General features: G+C 45.7%; 1 protein-coding gene across 2 annotated transcripts in view; it reads right to left on the bottom strand.

Annotated features, from left to right (window-relative positions):
- Nucleotides 1-15,256, bottom strand: part of LOC119403407 (uncharacterized) — a 714,971-nt gene extending 699,715 nt beyond the window's left edge. For both annotated transcript variants that reach the window (XM_037670349.2, XM_037670353.2), the window contains exon 1: nucleotides 14,914-15,256. The gene's annotated coding sequence lies outside the window, so the exon portion shown is untranslated. The remainder of the gene's footprint in view (nucleotides 1-14,913) is intronic.
- Nucleotides 15,257-16,636: the final 1,380 nt, after the last annotated feature.

Genomic DNA, 16,636 nt, shown 5'->3' with positions numbered 1-16,636 from the left:
GACACATTCAGAAGCCACGGTTGTGGCTATTTCGCGCAAAGAAACAACAAGGGAAGGGTTAAGGGGAGCGAAAGCTTTCGACTGTTTATTCCAAATTTACTGCAGTGCTATATATATGCAAAGGCATGCGCGGAAAGCAAGGTATACATCGAACAGATAACGTTTTGTGCAATTTCTTTGCGCGAAATAACCACAACCGTGGCTTCTGAATGAACATGAACCGACTAGCCCAACAACGTGTGCTTCCAGGATTGACTGCTTGACTGCTGAAATTCGGCTCAGCAGTCAAGCACCATAGCCACTAAAACCCTGCGGCGGGTGGAAGTTCCCCTCGCAGTTGCTAATTTTGGAACTCCCCGTTTATTAAAAGTGTTGTGTGTATGTACACATTTTGCGAAACTGACGTTGCTTATCAATAAACTTATTTTGACTAACTTCAAACTTTCTCCGGCTGTCTCGTTGAAGAAGTAAAGAAACTAATGATCCTAGTTTAATGCTAAGTAAGGATGGCTTTCGGGCTTGCTCAATTCGAGTATGAAATATGTTAACAGACCGAACCAGCTGCAAGATTAAGCCCCCACATACGCAGAAACATTGAAGGCTAAATTTGGTACGTTTCCCCCCGAGATTTTGCTACTCGTCGACCCTACAAACAAAAATTCTTGTGCCCCAGAATTACTCGTACAAGAAAATTCCAGCAAATCACGATGCTCACATTAGCGGCGGCTGTGGCGTTACGCTGCGAGGCGCTAGAGCACTGATTCGATTCCAGGCCACGGTGTTCATATTTTCCGTGAAGACGAAACGTGTACTGTGATTTAGCGCGTGTTAAAGAACCACGGGTGATCCGAAGAAATCTGTAGGCTCTCACCAGGGCGTGCTTCATAATTATACTGTTGTTTTGGCATATAACACTGCAGCGAAGCCCTCCGCCCAATGCTCAAAAGGCACTCACGAATAAGAAAATGTGAATTCTTCCCCGTAATCACAAAAAATTCTTACGTTGGAACTATTCACAAGGGAAATAATGCCCGTCAATTTTGACATATGACATATGGAAAGAAGATGGTAAGTGGCAAATGTCACTTGCTAAGGAAAGTTTCGTGAACTGATCCCCTGGACAATAACACGGAGTACCCTATTATGTCACGTCATCATGACACAGCATGCACGACACGAAAGACATTTGCAAAAATGTGTTCAATGCTTCAATGATGCTTTATTTTAAGTTCACAATTTCTAGTTTGCCACTTTGACGTGATAGTGATAGCTTGACGCCTTAACGAAGCAACAGCTTGTAGAAGGCACGCTTGCCTTTTCACGAAATTTAGCAACGCTCTTGCATAACGAACCGCAGAGCTAGTGCATGCACACAAATCGGCATCAGGACTATCGCAGCACTTCGCAAACTCCTTCCGAATGGCGCCGTATGTGGCTCATTTCACGTGCACACGTTATTGCGTAAAACAGGAAGTACTGCGCAAAAAAAAAAAACAAAAACGAAAAAAGAACAAACAAAGCACACAAGGGAAAGAGACCACGACACTTGCGCGTACTTTTTTGCGCAATCCTTCCTTCTTGAAACAATGCACCAACTAGCTTCTAAACGTGGGCTACTACATGTTACTGCGTGTGAAGCCGTCAGTGCTGCTGGATTATTAAGGCGAAAGCCTTAAATGCCCCACGAAACGCGAAAATTGACTAGCGTCGCGCGTCGGCGGCGTCAACGTGAGTGATGCAAAAATATCACCATCACGTGAGGACGTCAGAGATCGCCAATATTCGTGGCGTCATTATGTCGTCATCACTGTGACGTCATCGCGACGTCACAGTGACATGACGTGAAGTCACATGATGGCGTCATCGCACGACATCGTAGCTTGGTCAGCGGTGGGCCGATCACGGAAGCAGTGCAAAGCCAGGTGAGGCACCTCCGATCCTGGAGGCAGTGCAAAACCACGTTAGGTACAGAAAGCTTTAGGAGGGTGGCGGGGCTGGAACAATACATCGACTAAGAAGAAAAAGAAGATAGCTTTCGCCTTCGAGTGGGAATTGCATCATTAGCTTTGGATTGGTCTTTCTCAATTCGTTTGCCTGATTTTACACCTATTTATCAAGCGGAATTATTTGCAATCATCCTAGCTTTACGTAAATTACCCTTATCTACAACAGAAGTAGTAATTTTAACAGACTGTCTGTCTGTAGGTTCTTCATTAACGGCACCTAGCATGTCAAGTACCTTAGAAGTATTTTATTCTCTTGTCCCAAGACATTTACGTCTTATTCGCTTGGTGTGGGTACCAGGTCACAAAGGTTTAACCCTCAATGAGTGTGCGGACGCACTTGCAGTAGCATCACGCGATGGTCCCATAATTTCTTTTTTACCGACGTTGGCCTTTGTCTCTACGGCGCGATTTGAAAAGTTTGCCACGTCGGTTGACCTTGCTAAATCTCCTTTGTCAACATCCGAATTCCTTCACCTTGACTTTTCGTGGAAAAATCGATGGTGCTCCACCAGAAGGGCAGAAGTCTCTATCACCAGACTACGATGCCGAGCTCCCCCACTGAACTTTTACCTGCACAGGTCTGGTCTATCACAGTCACATTTATGCCTCCACTGCAACGAGAGTGAATCTCTACACCATTTCTTTATAACATGCAGATTGTTCAAACGTAAAAAAAAAGACTGCTAGAGGAACCCCTCCCAAGGATGGGCTTAAATTTATCCCTTCCGGTAGTTCTTTCCTTTGCTGCAATCGAATTGGGCCACAGCCACAGGAAAGTTTTCGAAGCCGTACACGATTTTCTACGGGAGACAAATCGAATTGATTGTTAAGTTTATTTAATTTCACTTTATTTGTCATTCATATTGGCTTCATTTTTTGTTTTTTTAGCCTTGACTATTAGATTAAGTTTTTCTTTAAATATTGTTTTGTAAACATATTTGAAATGTAAAACCATTTGATCTCTAAAATAAGGTGCCGCCCATTTCATGGCCTATCCCCCGCAGTGGGTTGCGCCAGGTTGCCAAGGAACAAACAGCCAACCAACCAGTCGTCTTATGTGAGTACATAAGGGACCCTGTGAGTTTTATGACAAGTGTGTTGTCACAGACTCTTCTTTTTCTCTTTCATTCTTTCAAATCGCCTTTTCCCTTCCCAAGTACAGGGTAGCAAACCGGGGTAGTGCATATGGAACCCTGCGAGTTTTTTCCAAGTGGCTTAATACGACCTAATACGCAGTCGGTTACTACCGACTATAGTTTACCAATGTTCATTACGTGCTTGTTGATGCCATCTTTGCGTGGGATTCACCCTATGACCCTATGCTGTGTCCGGGTGCATGCTAACTACTTCAGCGACCACAAGGTTCAGGTCAAGATCATGGACGTTAGTCGTCGGGATGGAGATGTGCCACAGGGCGTCAACGTGGGTGCATTCACGCACAACGGTGCTATAGCTGCCAAACACCCATAGGCATAGTGCAATCTCTCATACATCAATGTACAATGAACAATCAACTATACTCCTGTGAAGACACGGTCCACTTTCGTGTTATACCGATTCCTATGAGGGGGAATCAACCATGTTTATTTTTTCACTGGACAGGCGCATTCTGTAGTACAGTTGAAACTCGATTTAACGAAGTGGCGACTGCGCTCGAATTATTTCGTTAAATCGGGAAATTCGTAAAATCGCGAAAAAGATTTTTCGGTCCTTCGAAATTTAATACAGTAACGCAGCGACACCCAAAAGCTACTGTGGCATTGAATTTGCCGATAACCTGCACCTGCGCGTGTGAAACGCCCGCAAGGGCGGCCCGGACATGCAACCCGGGCGGTCAACAGTCAGGTAGATGGTCACGTGAACGTATGAGAGGCTGCCGATATGTAAACACGGGAATGACGAACGCAGTGATCATGCGAGCAGGCCAAGCAAGAAAGTTACGAGGAGACAATCAGTGCTATCTGTCGTATAAACCATTAAATAAAGAATGCAACTGCAGTGTTCCCGTGGGAGCATTTACAGGTACAGGTACAATAAGCCACGTGCGCCGCTACCGCCATTTGGTAAGTAAGAGCGCTACCGAGTGTTAAGTCCGTTGATCCGTGCATATAGGCGCGGCGTGAAGCCCCGTCAAAATAAAACTATAATAATAGTTGGGGTTTAAGGTCCCAAAACCACGATATGATTATGAGAGACGCCGTAGTGGAGGCTCCGGAAATTTTGACCGCTTGGGCTTCTTTAACGAGCACCTAAACCTAAGTACTGTGGCCTCAAACATTTTCGCCTCCATCGAAAATGCAGCTGCTGCGACCGGAATTCGATCCCGCGGCCTTCGGGTCAGCAGTCGAACGCTATAACCACTAGACCACCGTGGCGGGGCGTGCATTGCGTTAGATGGGCACGTATGTTCTGAGCAAGCCGTTCCACCAATATTGAGTGCTTTGGCCCCACCGTTGAACCCTGGTTGCGCTGTTTACAATTTGCCAGAAAGAACGCTTCAAGATGTCACGATGCTGCTCCGGGCCTAACTGCCGATCCAACGACCCTAGAGAGCCTACAAGCCCTGTGTTCAGGTTTCCCTTAGCTCCGGCTCAAAGGGACGCGAGGCCGAAAGCCGTCTCAAGGGAGAACTTCCTATCAACAAAGCACACTGGTACATAATTGGCTCCGTGGAGATATGTCGCGCTTGTATTTTCGGACGTCTATCCGACATTTAGTCCATCAGCCGTCTTTGTAGGCTCTTGGAAAGCGCAGAAGCAGGCTTCGCGACGACCAGGAGGTTCGCCCCCCGAGTGTGGACGCTGCACGGAGAGAAAGACGACGCGACTGGCGGCGCTAGTCACGGAAATGGCCCCAAAACTTTGTAAAGAAGATGCTTATCAATCAATAAATAAAATTCCCAAAATGCAATGACGAGTTAATACTGTTCTGTATTATTATATGACTGTTTTTTAAGGATGTTTTTACTGCAGTTTCGCGCAGTCTTGCAGTCACAGGAGAGAACACTTTTTGCATGGATAGTGTGAAGCCTACCAGCTTTTTTTTGGTTATCTAGAGTAGTGCTGGCGTGAATTGCAACAGAACAGGTGCCGAATTCGAGTCAGCGGAGGGCTGCCACGCAAAAGTTTACGCGAAAAAGCTTTGTTTGTAAGCATCACTCAGCCTTTCCAGAAAATATTTGCTCAACTAACTCCGCAAGCCAGCTGCGAAAAAAAAACATTTTCTCCCACTTCTTCCAGTCGAAATGTTGGCCGGCTCCAGTTTCTCCTATCATTCTTGATTTGTTCTCTTCCACCTTTGTGTGGCCCCTGTGTTTCTTCTGGATATTAGCGAACTCAACGCACTGTTAAGTTTGTTTTCTCCTGTGTTTTCTGTGACTATGTTACACTGGATGATTTTCTTTACAGGTTTGTGAGGAACCGCAGGGCGTGTGATCGAAGTGTCCGCTAAGCTGAAAAGGGTAAAGCCTAGCGCCATAGCATGCATTTTCCCAGACTGCCCTGCGTATATTCCTCGTCGCAAGACAGCTGCACGTGGAGGCCAAAGGAAAAAATGGCCACGCCGAGAAGCTGAGGCACTCTAAAAGGCACTTCAACTGCCTGTGCAGGATCATAAAGACCATGAAGAAATGAACTTTACAAGCGTAAATGCCGTTTGCTACAGGCGGAAAATCCGCGCTTGATCAACCGTCAGTGTTGTATTCCTCTCTAACAGCAAGGATGATGACAAAGCATGCAGCCGAAATAAGGTAGTGTACGAAAGTGCGTGTTTTGAATTTTCTTTCGATGTGGCTATAAATAAATATTCAGTGCTTTCTACACACTGCACTTCTACATGCTCTTCATTTTCTTGAAATCGCAGCCAACGCAATAATTGAAAACAGGATTAGCTAAATTCATACAGAAAACGATTTCGAACATGTATAAGCAAAGCGCCTCCGTAAGGCGCGAGGCTATAAACTGTGACAGGTTTCCCCAGCCTAACTGCGTGCGCAACTGTAGACGCGGCATTTTAGTTAGCTTCTACGCGTAACACGAGCGAGAGAGAGAGAATAAACGTTTATTTGGAGCGTAACACGAGGCAGCGAATTTAATTTTATTTTGCGACAACGCACCGCTTATATGCAGTGAACGGGTGAGGTGAAGCCAACTTCTAGGACGATCTGACCTACGTGACGTCATCCCGTCGAGCGGAGGCCCTCTTTCTTTAACAGCGAAGCCGTTTAGCAAATCGTTCCTTGTCCGACGAACCAAATAACTATCGTCATCATAAACGAGTACGTGCCACATAAATTGGGTAAATCCCACTACTCACCTCAGGTCCACTAAAAAATTCGGTAGATCCCACGCCTTGTGGGAGTCGGTTACATGCGAAGCAGTCAGCGAGTAGTTCTATGCTGCATTTTTTGGCTTTGATCCAAGCGTTAGGAGGTGGCTCGACGTGTTTTTGTAAGTGTCGTAGTTGTGTACACGTCGTGGGCTTACCAGGCACGTCGACAACTCTGGCATTTAAAGGGTAGCTTATGGTCTGACGCAACGTCAACACTCACGTTAGAGCACATACGTCACTATGATCGAAACGAAGAGCAGATTACAGTGTGATGATGTGGATATCATAAGTAATTTTCGTTAGCGTATTCCTCTGGGGTCGATCAACGCTTGAATATATATTGCTTAATCATAGGAATACAAATGTAAAGACTGCTATAAAAGCGGAGGCAACACTGGAACCACAATTCACGTTAGCCTGACATGATGCCTGTAACGTAAGAGTAGATATGTAGTGTTTATTGCTTTGTTATAAAATAAGAAAGCCAGCACTGCAACCACAATTGACACTGCACAGACATTACGCGTGCATAGAGTGTTTTTACAAAGCAGTTTCTAGACCTTGCGTGGCTCTGTGGTAGAATACCTGACTGCCAAGCAGAATGCTTGGGTTCGTTTCCTGCTGGGAGCCTAATTTTTATTCTTTGCATTCGTTGGGTCAACGCTGCCGATGTCGGTTTTTCTTAACGCTTTCACATTTAAGTTACTAATGTCTGTTCTCGCCGCGTTCCTGAGTAGATATAAACTGTGAGTCACCTGTGGAGCATACCAGCACACTGCGGTCCGTGGTAAACGGGTGTGTACCACACGTGTCTGGAGGAAAGGCTTTGACGACGTACGTGACAGGATTTTCATGTTATTTATGTCATGACCACAAAGTCATTCTAAAAAGACAGGGCGTGCAAACACGGACGCAAGAAAGAAGTCAGGACACCACAAACGCCGACTAACAACTGAAGAGACGCACAACGGCTGAAAAGAAAGAAGGCACGAAAACTTATCTGCGCATGCCCATGCAACAGGCGAACCTGTCAATCCGGCACGCGTGGCGGTCTACGTGGAAGATAACTGTTAAGGCATTTCATTTCACCTTTATGCAAGTTAATCGACGGTTGGCTCACGCATGCGCTACCACTATTTTCGATATGCCATGCTTCAATCATCAGGCGCGTTTCTTCATTTCTATGCCGGTACAACAATGCGCATTCATCGAATTTTGGCGTGCACTTACAATCTCGACAATGCAAAGATAGATTAGAAGGCATAGGCGTGCGCAGGGTTCCCCATCAGGGGGGGGGGGGGGGGCGAGGTTCAAGGTTTATCGCAGCGCCCTCTCCCTTTACTAATTCAATGTATGGGCAGATTTTGCGCCCCCCCCCCCCCCTCTTAGGTGAATAGAAGGGTCAATGTACGGGGCAGATTTTGCGTCCCCCCTCTTAGGTGACTAGAAGGGTCAATGTACGGGGCAGATTTTGCGTCCCCCCTCTTAGGTGATTAGGGGGGGCGGCCGCCCCCCCCCCCCCCCTGTGCGCACGCCTATGTTAGAAGGTGAGCCTCCTGTTAGCGATCTCTTATGTTCCAACAATCTCTGGTTGATGCATCGGCCCGTCTGTCCTACGTAGAAGCGGCCGCAGCTGAAAGGGACCTTATACACCACACTCGTACGGCAATCAGTGAATTTGTTGGTGTGTTTTACGAAACAAATATCGGTCCGCTTCTTGTCTTTTACTCGCTCATTCTTCCTCTGCACAGCGGCACAAATCTTACCTAGCTTATTGCAGCCGTGAAAACAACATTAACGCCGTATCAATTTCCTACGTTCTTTAGCCTGTGAGATATGCAATGAATGTACGGAATACCTACGACACGTTTCTTCCTATCGCTTTCTGCAACCATGCTCGGACTTAACACAATAGACTTCTTTAAACGTTCAGCGACCGTGGCCACTGCATCACGAGGATACCCATCTAAAAGACGTGTAACATGTGCGTTAAAGCTATCACTGATTTTGTGCTCACACGACTTCGTGAGGGCTGACTTAAGGCAAGACATGGCGATGCCGTTTTTTACAACCTTCGAGTGCTTCGACGAAAAATTTAACAGCGGTTTAGAAGATCTAGGAGAATACTGCCAGCACACGTGGTTCTTCTGGAACGTTCAGGAAATGTCTAGAAATTGTATTGCATTATTCTGAGGCACCTATTTGTTGAATATCGAGAATAGTGGTAGCGCATGCGTGAGCCAACCGTCGATTAACTTGCATAAAGATGAAATAAAATGCCTTAACAGTTATCTTCCACGTAGACCGCCACGCGTGCCGGATTGACAGGTTCGCCTGTTGCATGGGCATGCGCAGATAAGTTTTCGTGCCTTCTTTCTTTGTGCGTCTCTTCAGTTGTTAGTCGGCGTTTGTGGTGTCCTGACTTCTTTCTTGTGTCCGTGTTTGCACGCCCTGTCTTTTTAGAATGAATACTTACCAACTAACTCAGCTCTCTGTTATTCTGTTATTCTAAGCTTCACACAGTCATATTACTCAAATCCTCTTATCTTCCTATGCCAATTTTGGCCTACACCAAGTTAAGGAGGCGATCACGAGAGAACTAAGACGTATACAGGCGGCTAGACAGACAGATAATACGTAGATAGAAACGCTCAAAGTGCCTTGGGTTCGCTAAGAAATACTTGGCATTTAAAATGAAGAAGGCAACAGTTAGCCCAACAACAAATGGCTGCGAAACGACGGTGGCGAGCCGAAGACCCCGAGTGCGTACAACGGCTGCGAGGAGGCCCCGAAGCAATGGAAGGCCTACGCCAACGATGACGCGCCCGTAGGTCTATGAGAAGTGCGAACGCTTGGTTTTAGCAGCGCGAGTTTCTGTCTCTGGAGTTCGGACATCCGTATCGTGTCTGTGACTGTTTGTGGTTTAACTCGAACCTCTCTGCGCTGAGAATCAACGTAGAAACAACCTAGCATCGCCTAGCTAAAGCCTAGTAACGACCAAGGAGCAACCTAGAAACAACCTGCATCACCTAGCTAAGGCCGCCTAGAAACAACCTAGAAGCAACTAGATTTGTCTTCAGAATCGCCTAGTTTCGCTGTTTCGAGCCTTGCGCCGCTTAGTGCAAGCTTCGCCGATTTTTTTACTAGGAAGTGTTGGATTAGGGTGGCTAGATGTTTTTGCGCGACAGCGTCAGCGCGTACGACCGAAGAAAAACCCGTCTGTCTCAGAATGAGAAATAAATCACCATATTTCTAACTCAATTATTTTCGGAAAGGCTTCGTTAAACTGGGTTTGGTGTCATGATAGTTTCGTTAATCCGAGTGGATTACAGCATTGAACCTAAGGGGAGCTGCCGGGGAACGGAAATGTCTTCTTTATACTGGGAAATTGTAAAATCGGGTTTCGTTAGATCGAGTTTCAACTGTACTACAGAGCTTTACATTAACAAACGTAACAGGATTGTTTTCCGCTCGCGTATTCAAGCCGCCAGGGTTCGAGCGAACATCGAAAGCAGGCTATAGGTCTTCGGTATGTGCAAGCCACTTGCGTTTTTTTTAATTCAAAGCTATCAATCATGCTCACTACCAAGATTGGCAAAGCCTGTTAATGCAAACCGATGTAGCGTACAAAATTCTTTGTGTATTCGGTACCGCGGTCCAAATGCACAGTTGTGCAATGATAAACCATTCTTGCTTATTTGAAAATTTGGATATTAATAAGCACGAATAAAAGGATTCGTCAGTTCGGAACAGAATGTCGGAACGAAATGTTTTTCGTTTCGGTTTTAGTTTCGTTCCACCACAAAAAGTTCCGTTCCGTTTCTGTTCCGAAACGAAAAAAAAAAAAAATGTTCCGTAACGGTTTTTATTTGTGTGCAAAAATTTGAAGTTAAAGTAATCATAAAAATAGAACATACTTCAGCGCTGAGAATGCCCTCTCCACGCTGGCCTGCATGACAGGCACGCAAAACTCCACTTGCGTTAATATAAACATCTCTGGTTGGCAATGTTTTCGTTTTTCGCACAATTTCAACATATCTTTGCTTTGGAATTCCTGCCTGAGGTACGCGCTAATACTGTACCTTGAGATATGCATAACTGCTCATGTTGCATGACCTCAGTTGTTCCGGATTGCCAAGTTTTCTCGTGAACCGAAAAACGATTAAAAAAGTTTCGGTTTCACTCCGGAACGAAATAATAGATAAAGTTTCGGTTACGTTTTCGTTCCGGTCAAAAATGCCGTTTTTTTGTGTTTTTCGTTTTTGGTTTTCGTTCCGTTCCGACACACTGGTTCGGAATATCTGATAAGTGCATAGAAGTACTTCCGGCTGGTGCTATACCTGCAGCAAGCCCTTTTTTTTTAGAGGACATATCACTGAAAAATGGAAAACCTAGCGCTGCCTTTTTATTCTAAGTTGTGCACTTCGAAAGAGTGAGTTGTTCGTCAGTAACTACCAGACAGGAAAGGCAGTCTGAAGCTAACAAGGGAGCCACTGCACCGCGAAAATTCATTTCATCGTCAATCATGACCGACGCCTCCGCAGCATTCGTTTTCTGTATATATATATATATAACCTCTGCGACTAAGCATTTTTAGCTCTTCGGTGAGCTTTTCGCTGAGCGTGTGCCATTTAACTAATAATTAAAGTCTATGAATGGTGACTCTATGGTGAAAAAAAATTCAAGACACAGCCGTGAACGTTAGCGGGAGCGAGTCGACTTGAAGCCCTTCGCAAAGACACCTGCGCTCGCAGGATTGCGCATAAAGCAGCTGTTTTGCACGTGTCTTCAATGGAACGTGAAACTCCAGACTGACGCACTTGTGGCGCGAAAAATTCTGCAATTTTAGAGCGGCTCGTCGCGTACTTCATGCAGTGCCTTGTTCATAGGGGCAGAGGGTATTTTTTTAACTAGTGCGTGACCTCACTGGAAGCCATTCTGCTTTTTTTTCTGTTTTTCTTTCTTTTCTTATAAATCCCTTCGCGGCAGTGTTCAGGCTAACGGCCTGGTTCCCACCGCTCATATGACAGACCTGCCACGAAACAAGAGTAGTCGGAACATGTGTCTCGCAGCAGCTATAATTATTTTTTCGGTCCGCCCGTTTACGCGTATATGCTATACGCACGGTAAAACAAACGAAACACCTATCTTCCATCTAAACACGTAGGCGAAATGCCTCATACAAGTTAGGAGGCCCAGAGTTCGCGTGTCCAGCAGTGTGCTGACTCAGGCTAAGTAATAAAGCCTCTTAATTTTTGCAGTGGTGCGAGGTCGGTTGCATGATGTGAAGAACATACGAAGCTTCATGTGCTCGACCCCAACGGCTCTTCGCTTCTCTGTGGTATATACACAAGCAGCCTTGTGTGATAAGAAACGCGACCACCAGCCGCACTTCGCCGATACGTGCCTCGTCGTCGCTATGTTTTTCAGCTCGGAGTCTACATTCCAGGAATGTGCGTTTACTAAGTTTCGCGAACAAACAGAATATGAACGAAAGAGCGCGAAACGTCACTTGAATAAAGTAGAATGCCAAATCGTTTGCGAATGATGAACAACATGTTTACCATTAATACAAAACGATGTCCTTATGGTATATGCGATAAAAGCAAGTTCTTGAGAGCACACCTCATTTATGGAGGGCACTTTCCTAAACGAAGCGTTAGGAATAAATAGGTTGTTATCGTGTACTCAAGGTTAATGGGAGCATAAACGGTCGTGCGTCATCGAAATGAACTTTCAAAGGCAGTATTGTGTGCCCGTCAGCTTCTGTGTTTAACGCTGTTTAAAGCTACATCAAAAATTCGCGCGGACTTCAGCTTTGACAGGGTAAAAATACGACAAAGTATTCTCGGATAGAAACGGTCGCCTCATATGGTGCCACTACGATATCAAATAATGTTGGAGCGAAGTGTGTTAAAATTTTATTCGAATAGAACATGCATGTGATACATTCATAAATAGCCCATAGCAATGCTCACCGCCTAATGTCCCATCTGAGCAATATTTGAGAACCATGGCAGCTGAGCCGGGTAAGGATTGCTAACTCAGCGACGCGGAATGCTAATAACAAACTATATTAGCATTATTTTCATGCTGTTTCATTTAAAAAGAAATAGTACTTCGGTGAGCACTCCTCCTGCCATGATGTAGCATATTTGCACGTCTTCTTAATGGGCCAATAAACTTTAGGGAAGTTAAGCTGTAGTCTTGGAAATGGAAGGGTTGCGCCGCTTTATTATTTTGATGAAGACAAAATGAAGAAAAGCTATGACACCAGTAGAATCGTTTTTGTCAGAGTAGCGCCATTTGTGGGATTGAAGGGGAACAGGCCAGATATAGTTCGATGACACTGCCACGTTCTCTGGCTGTATGGGCTTAATGGCAACGCACGTTTTCCTCTATCATGGTTCTGAGGTTAGAGATTAAAATACTATTCTACTGTGCCTTCTTTGAAAACTTAAAGACATGAAGAGAGTTCAGCCGACGAACACCTTTGTATTGCTTTCCTTTAATTTTGATCTAGTTGAGAGTATATTTTGTGCCGCGCCACGGTGGTCTAGTGCTTATGGCGCTCGACTGCTGACCCCAAGGTCACGGGCTCGAATCGCGGCAGCGGCGGCTGCATTTTCGATGGAGGCGAAAATGTTTGAGGCCCGTGTACTTAGATTTAGGTGCACGTTAAACAACCCCAGGTGGTCGAAATTTCCGGAGCCCTCCACTACGGCGTCTCTCATAATCCTATCGTGGTTTTGGGACGTTAAACCCTACATATTATTATTATTACAGTATAGTTTTTTTTTGCGTGTGTGTGGGTGTTTGAGTTTAACTAGACTGTTGTACGTTGAAACAGCAAGCCTAAATACACTGATACACCATCCGAGGTGGTCAAGATGCCCCAGGCACTGAAAATGTTAGAGCCATTAGTGACCATAATGTTGCAGAGGTGTACAATACAGCTGATAGCTATGTGAGCCCATTTATGCCAAGGAAGTAAACGAGGGCTCACAGAGCTCAATAAGTATTGCGCAGAGCTGCGCAGTACATACGAATGTGCACTCTTTATGACGTTTTTTTTTCGCGTACAGAAATATAAGGTGATATTTAATGACAATGAGTCTAGTCCTTGGCTCGAGTGCTACTGATTCATCTCAATAATAATAATAATAATAATAATAATAATAATAATAATAATAATAATAATAATAATAATAATAATAATAATAATAATAATAAAGAATGAGGGAAACAACACGTTTCGATATTAGGGGCCATACAGATTTGTGACCGCTAAGCGGTTTATTGAGCCAGTAATCTACGCGAGCACCACATGTCAAACGAGAGCGCGAAATGAGGCATAAGCACTTTGCACATATGCTGTCAGCCAAAGTAAACAGAAGTACTCATCTAATATTAAGGCGAAGGCTATGAGACACACGGAAGGAGTCACACGCTCTCGTATATGCGGGAGAGTGTAGTGACAGAGGGGGGGGGGGGGGGCAAGAGGCCTAAAGCGAGCTATATTTCGACCGAACAAAAAAATCGCGGGGCCTGTTGCGCGAGGATACTTTGTATTAACAACTACTGCGAATGATCTGTTTGCGCTTAATCATTTTTTTTCACTCGCCGCAACAGTGCCTTGTATTCGCACGTTGTTCCCAATTTGCTGCGGAGCATATTTGTCTGTAATTTAAATCGGACAAAGCGCCCTCTATCTCTTCTGCCATGCTTCCTTAAGAGGGCTCTCACATATCCGTGCGAAACGACGAAGGAAACGAGAAGAAACAACGACAAAAATAACAAAACACCGGTCTTATATGTTTTGGAAGCCTCTCACCAATTGCGACAGGAGGAGCAGCTGTCACACGGAATAGAAATGGGATAATGTTTTGCTAGGCTTGACTACAGTGTTTTTGCACATGATGTAAACAGCGATATGAGTAAACAGAAGGCGTTTGTTGCTACGTTAAATAACTCGATATAGCTCCGAGAAATTTGTACTAATTAAAGAACAACAAAAAAAAAAACCTAATGGTTGCGTGGGACATCCCGTGTAGATGTCGCAGCTTCCTTTTTAGTTCCCAAATGCAGCACTGTGCCTCATTCCTTATCGAGTTTTTTTTTTCTTTAGTATTTCCTGTTAAAGCTAGCTCAGAGGAACGGTAACCCATTCATCCCACCAGAAATATGTGATATTTCAGCAGAAGCTTGCAAAAAAGAAACACACACATGATTTCGCACGATTTGTTGGCGTTTAGACCTCCACGGCAGTTCACCCTGCACGGCGAGCTTCAAGAGGTGTTTACACATGCCTGATAAAGTATTGAGTAGGCTCTTCTTTTTCTTTTTTTTTTTTTCGCTATTCCTGAATCTCTTGTCTTCGTTGGCATGTGACAGGAATGGCATAGCATACACAGACAGCGGTAAGCTTTTGCGTGTATTCAGAATAGTCCGGGCGCATGCAATCAAACACTTGCGTACACAACAGATTGCGAGAATGAGGCAATGATGAGATCGCCGACTCATTCTCGAGAGCGCGCTGCTGCCGGCGGGGAAGAAATCGACGTAGGTGGCTGCTCACCGGGTGGTACGCGGGCGTCCCTCGCCGGCCGGCAGCGAGTGCGTCGCCTAATCCGTCTTGGCGTCTTCAAGGGCTTGAGGACGACAGTCGCAAAGTTCGAGAGCACACGTTGTTGTCACGCAACTGGTGATGCCGGATCAGGTAAAGCGGGCCGCGTGGCCGTCGTAGTCATACGTGCGCCGCTCACTGCGACGAGTCGCAGAACGCGCAGAAGCACCGACGCCGGACGACGACGGCACGCCACCTGACTGCGTCGTCGGCACAGCTGCTGCCTCGCTCGGAAGAGGGGTGGGGGTGAGCGGCGGCGAACCGGAGCTGTGTTAGGCTTACCGGAGCACGGACTTTTCCGCTGCACTGCTTGTGGCAAGGCGACACGGATCCAAGCCCGGGCGCTGCTTGCGCGGCGAAGGGCTAGAACGAAGAAAGCTGGTCGCGGTGGATCACGTGGTCGCTTTGCCGCCGCCGCTCCCAACAGCTGCCCGCCTGACGCCGGCTTCCCAGGCGGCGGCCGCGGCAACGCGGACCTCATGAAAGGTCGTTTCTGGCGCGCTATTTACCGTTGTCGCGGAACCGCGCGCGGGCCCAGTACTTGAACAAGGGCCACCGCCAGTGATGGTGCTGCGCATCACAGTCTGTGCGCCAGACACGAACCTGGCACGCGTATGCCATGCAACCTTGACGGTGGGGTACCGGTAAGAATCTGTTGTAGAAGTCCCAATCATACTGTTAGGTCAGAATTGATTTGCTTGTCTAAAAGACGCATCCAAATAGAGCAGTTAAGCCGTACAAAGTCTATCATTGAATACATCTTCCTCTCTTGCTGTTTTCGACAAGAGTGTGCATTTCGACAGTTGTTCTCAAGTGGAACGTTGCAGCTAAGTCATCATTATTGCCAAGCAACATTTATTCACGAAATAATAACTGAAATTAGCCACTGCTAGTTGGCCAAATACTGCTGCTGTCCTTATGGAATTTCCTAGATTCATTGGATAGATAGATAGATAAAAACGAAACGGCCAGGAGAGCACAAAGTCGTAGGCGGCTAGATAGATAGATAGATAGATAGATAGATAGATAGATAGATAGATAGATAGATAGATAGATAGATAGATAGATAGATAGATAGATAGATAGATAGATAGACAGATAGATAGATAGATAGATAGATAGATAGATAGATAGATAGATAGATAGATAGATAGATAGATAGATAGATAGATAGATAGATAGATAGATAGATAGATACGCTCAAAGTTGCAGAAGTTCGCTAAGAAGTGCTTCGCATTTAAAAACTTTATTTAGGTCCTGAAGGAATCCACCCCCGTTTTATAGGGGGAGGATCGCGGGCCGCTCCCACGTAGGGACGGGGAGACCGAGCCTCACCGCCGCGTCGTGGGCCTTCTGGACAGCCTGGAGTTGCTGTAGTCGGACCGGGCTCTTTATCATAGAATAATATTGTTCTTCAGAGAATTCTTGATGCCTTCCCTGTAAAGAGGGGCACCTCCGGAGCATATGTCTAAAATCACTGTGATATTGACAGTCCGGACAAAGTGCTGAAATGTCGGAGTAATGACTAACAATGTCCCCGTCTGAAGCATGCGAAGAGAGATTGCCTGTGGCCTAGACAACTTTTCGTGCGGGAGTTGGAAAGACCTACGGCCCATTTGATAGTGTTTTGTGACTTCATTGAAAGTAGTCAAAATGTCCCTAAAATGGAGACAAC

This window comes from Rhipicephalus sanguineus, chromosome 1 (assembly GCF_013339695.2).
Source record: "Rhipicephalus sanguineus isolate Rsan-2018 chromosome 1, BIME_Rsan_1.4, whole genome shotgun sequence".
Lineage (NCBI taxonomy): Eukaryota > Metazoa > Arthropoda > Arachnida > Ixodida > Ixodidae > Rhipicephalus > Rhipicephalus sanguineus.
Note: the sequence above shows the minus strand (reverse complement) of the source record. Positions and strands in the feature narration are given on the sequence as shown.